The sequence below is a fragment of the Pygoscelis adeliae genome, unplaced genomic scaffold (assembly GCF_000699105.1).
Source record: "Pygoscelis adeliae isolate BGI_AS28 unplaced genomic scaffold, ASM69910v1 Scaffold79, whole genome shotgun sequence".
Lineage (NCBI taxonomy): Eukaryota > Metazoa > Chordata > Aves > Sphenisciformes > Spheniscidae > Pygoscelis > Pygoscelis adeliae.
This window is the reverse complement of record NW_008825532.1, coordinates 3,327,295-3,332,056: the sequence shown is the minus strand read 5'-3', so window position 1 is coordinate 3,332,056 and position 4,762 is coordinate 3,327,295. Positions and strand designations below refer to the sequence as shown.

Sequence of the window (4,762 nt, the reverse complement as noted above, 5' to 3'; positions counted from 1 at the left end):
GGAAGAATGTGTAAATGGCACACAGGTGACCGTGCAACCTTGTTTCAGTAACAACCCACTGCACATCACCTTCCATCTAATCCAGAGAGGGTACAAGCTTCTGTTATCCAAGGTCTTCAACCTGTGTTTTAAATATCTTGTGCATTCAGCTCTGGAGACCCCTAATTTGATCCCTAACATATTGGCAAAAAATCAGTCCCATATATATAAATTGAGTGCAGAAACACATGCCTTCCTATTTTCCTTCTAGTATCAAAATACTTTTCATACGTCAATCTTCAGAAAAAAGCGAGGAAGAACAAAGAGGATTTTTCTTAAGCTTCATTTCCCACCACCTCCATGAGACACAACAATTTCAGTAGGAATCCAAGAGGATGTCCCTAGAGCTCTGCAATTAATTCTTTTTTTTTTTTTTTTTCCCCTAGCAAGACAGCCTCCCCATCATCTGGAGCCAAGGCAACAGAAGCAGTTCTAGCAAACAAAACTCTGGCAGGAGCTGCACTAACGGGACCCAGGTCAGGGGCAGGATTACCTACTGCACGCCAGAGGCGAGCCCTCTCTGGCTACTGCACCAGCAGTCACTGACAGCTGCTGCAAAACACAGCATCTCCCCAAACCACAGCCTCGTTCAGCACCTGATATTGGAAACACTGATACAGGACAGCAGCACTTCTGATGTTATTCAGCCAGTCTCATCTCCCAGAGTATTAGATTTTCTTCATTATGCTTTTTCCCAAATTGGTGTTTTGCAGGCTTTTCCTTGTCTTGACCTGACCCTGCAGTGGGCAACAGCTCACATTGCCTTGTTTAAGTTCCTGTATTTATACAATTTTAAAAAGCAGCCTAGCTACCATTTTTTTCAAGAAAAATTCAGTTTCCTCTAGCAAAAGAATGTCTGTAGTAAAGACATAACTGCAGGAGTCAGTTTTTCCACTTTAAGAATTTGAGACATGAACAAATAGCCCCTTGACTCGCAGCTGAAGTAAAAACATGCAACTTAGACAAAGGCTGAAGGCTCTGTCCCTAGGCTTTGGGAGAAAAAAAAATCCTTCTAGTGTCCTTCTGCAGTCAGTTTCATGACTGTTTACAAAGGTTTTATGAGAGACAATATTTCACATTAAGTTTTTTTTACAGTCTAGTCTAGAATAGAAGAACCAGAAACAGAACAGGCCAAGGTGGAGTCTACAAAAATTGAAGAGCAAAAGGCATTTCAGAGAGACATTTGATCAACAAGGTCACGTAAACTATTCCAGGCCCACAGAGCATGCTAGTCAAACAGTTGTGGAACAGGCAACAGGCAGAGCCTCCCTGCCCTCCTCCCATCGCACTCCCCTGCTCATTTATTCCCACCCCAGCCCTAAAAAACCGTAGCGGCTTATGGCTGAGCTGGAGGCTTCAATTGCTGGGCAGCACCGCCTGCTTCCACTTCCCGGATGAGCCGCATGCTGCCTTCCCCCGCGGGGCAGGCAGGAGCCTGCAAGTAGCTGGCGTTTGCTACCACCCTGTAAAAAAAAAACTTGCTGCCTCACACAAGCATGGCCAAGGACAGTGGAAAACAAATTAAACAACGCAAGAAGTCAACAGATGAGGTTCACGAGGCAGAGAACAGATGCCCAGAGCAAGGAGATACTCGACTCTTCCCTTCTGCTATCCCATGGCTGACCACTCCGACTTGCCCGAGAAGTCTTGGTTTTGAGGCTTGGCTTTTCCAATAGGCAGTAGGGGAATGAGGTCACCACACCAGATACTGGTCAACCTCTTGCCCTTAATGTTTTTTTCTGTTTTACAAGAAGAGGGAGGAGTGCACAGCTCAGGTCTGGACAGACAGGACTGAGCCGGGGGCTGTGGGGCCAGCAGTCTCCTGGCCCTTGTACTTTTCCCCGCAGCACTTGAGCTGGGACATACTTAAACTGGCAGCCTAATGCCTAGTGCAGCCCCAAACTGTTGCTGTTCTTTTTGCCTGGCATCAAAACACTGGTCAACATGAAGGCAAGAAGATAAAAGGCTGTGGTTTTAGGCCAGGATTGCTATCTCCTCTTGAATGCATGGCCTCCAGCGATCGGAGCAGCACACATGCCCTTTCTCACCCAACTCCCTGCCAAGCTCATACAACCAGGTAGCAGAGCAGTTGTAGGAAGCACTTGCCTTCATTTTCAGCTGACTAGAGCTCTGTCCTTCCTTCCTAGAGCTAGTGACCTACAAGTCTGCTGGACCTTCCTCCATGAAAGCACCTCCCCATCCAGGAACTCCTTCCACCCCCAAACAGTCCCCCAGAGAGTGGAGCCTCAGGGTCCTCCTGCCACCCGTAGGACACCTTGCTATCACTCTAATACATTACCATCATGGGAAATGAAGTATAAGAGCTTCTGCCAGTATTTTCTTAACAACTGCCTAAGCCAAGATAGGCATTTAAGGAATCAAAAAAGGTCTTGACTCCTTCCTGCCCCTGAGGCTCAGTGATAGGGCATGCATTCATCTCTTCATCCCATCCAGCCAACTCTCTCCACTAACAAGGATGGACATGGAGCTCTTTCCAGGCCGCTGGACTACAGAGCCTGTGGTCTACAGTTTTCAACTCTTTAAGGTCCTGCAAGAAGTATGGCTAAAACTTCACTCAATATCTACAATAACTACCTGGCTGGCACTCAGACATTTGGCTGTACACCTCCCTGACACCAGTCACCTTAGCACTTTTGGATGAATTAGCAGCAAACAGATTTTCTGAGGTATTTTACAGCTGAAGGGCTTCCCATGGCTGCCAGTGCCCCAGAAACCAAGATGTGAACATGTTGTGTACAGTTTTCAGCCTGCTGAAAAGAAAGGCTATTTTTAATCCAAGCCTACATAGGGTGGGGCTCAGTCTCTGACCAGGCCAAAAAGCCACTGTAATCCACAAGACCAATGTCTGGCAACCTTTGCTCGCAGGCTGATGTCTGTTCTATTTTGGGGATGGGAGGAATTTAGAATAAAAAGATATATAAATTAAAAACAAAGGAGGCTATGAAAAGTGAATAGAGGGAAGGGCCAGACTTATCCTGTGTATTTTGGTCTAAAGAACAGGGCTCTAAAAGAACACAGATCAGAATTACTTTATTTTCCATTTCCTACAGCAGTTTATAAAGCATCATTTATAACATGGGCTGAGAGAGTACAGCCCCAGTATATTTTGTACAGGAGAGCCAACCTGTGGCTCCTTGCACAGCAGTGAGACCCTTGGGAGGACAAGGCAGGAAAATGGTCACCAGCCATGGACATACCACTGGGATCCTATAACAGAAGGTTTCCTATCTCAGACACCAGTACAACAGCTGTTGGGACACCTTGTTCTTTTGCAATGTTGGGACTGCAAAAAAGGCAAAGCAGAGCCACCAAAGTGACCCGAGGATTGGAAAATAAGAGAAATTTTGCTTATTTACGGTTTATGGCCAACAGGCAACCAACCCACGAAGAGCAGAGATGTTTTGTATGCTCGCAGCACTGAAATGAGCCCAAGATCACACATAAACATACCACTAGATTTTATTTGTTACAGGCACTGTCTCAACTTGGCATTCAAGCCAACTCAACACAGCCATTTACTTCACCATATTAACCCCACCTTCCTTGCAGTACACAGGTCATTGGTCTAAAAGACGGTACGTATAGCTTCTCTCACTGCCTTCAGATGCCCCTTTAAGATCCATCCATCCATAAACGGTGAAACGCTCACATAGGCATCAGCATCTCTACAGCTCCTTCTTCACCTGACCAGGGCTGGATTATTAACCCCACTACTGAAGTCTGCAACTACTTCTCTTGGCAGAACGCAAAAAAGGGCAGAACAGAAGAGACGGTATACTGGGCTAAGCGGAGGACCAGCAACGATGAACCTCAAGCACTGCTATCATTTTGGTCATGGACTTCTTAGGAAAAAAGCCAACACCTAAGCAACACTGTAAAGTTCAACCCGGATATTATAAGCATAGCAGCAAGATTGGATGCTGAACGCCCCTTAACACTAGATAATATGTTCATGGCCAACATCACTTCTTCCTTCCTTGTTCCACCCATAAGTGACAGCACCAACTACCTGCTCTCACTTCCATCACTAAGGGCCAGTATGGGATGGGGAAACAGTGAATGAGACAGCAAACTCTTTTCAGCTTTAAAAAGAAAAACCAAAAAAGCTTACTTCAAAACATCAGAAATTAGGTCTCCTGCAGAGACACTACACCTTATCTTCTCTTGAAGATCACAGCAATAGTCTCTCTTCCCAGCTACGCAGTGGGGACTCCCAGCAGCATCTGTGAGCTGTCACTCTTTTTACAGGAACAAAAAACCTACTGAAGAGGCAGGAAAAACAGCTGTAAGCATTTCAGAGAAGGAAATGAGGCAAGGAGACTGGTTAGAAGCATGTGGCCCATATGGATTGACATGAGCAATCGGCAGCAGTCCTAACCAGAGCTTCCCATTTCAGACAGTTGTCCTGCTCCCCACATCCTCAGATGCATGTCAAACCAATAATTATTTTATTTCTTTCATACTGATTCCCAAATGTCAGTAGCGTACAGGCCACTGCGCCCTGTGGGGACAGTCTGGATGTTGCAGGAGGAGCCAATTCACCCCCAGGAACATGCACACCACGCCGCAGCACAGGGCGTTGGAGAGCAAGGACCAGCCTGGCACAGGGGGACACAAGGAAGGGGACCTAAGGCAAGCAGCCCATCTGCCAGGGCTACTGCATTTCCACGGGCAGTGGTCACCTTCATGGCTCATGGCTGCT

At 46.5% G+C, this 4,762-nt stretch overlaps 1 protein-coding gene across 1 annotated transcript in view; it reads right to left on the bottom strand.

Annotated features, from left to right (window-relative positions):
• Positions 1–4,240, bottom strand: part of PLS3 (plastin 3) — a 47,838-nt gene extending 43,598 nt beyond the window's left edge. Inside the window, exon 1 of the mRNA XM_009331680.1 lies at positions 4,172–4,240. The gene's annotated coding sequence lies outside the window, so the exon portion shown is untranslated. The remainder of the gene's footprint in view (positions 1–4,171) is intronic.
• Positions 4,241–4,762: the final 522 nt, after the last annotated feature.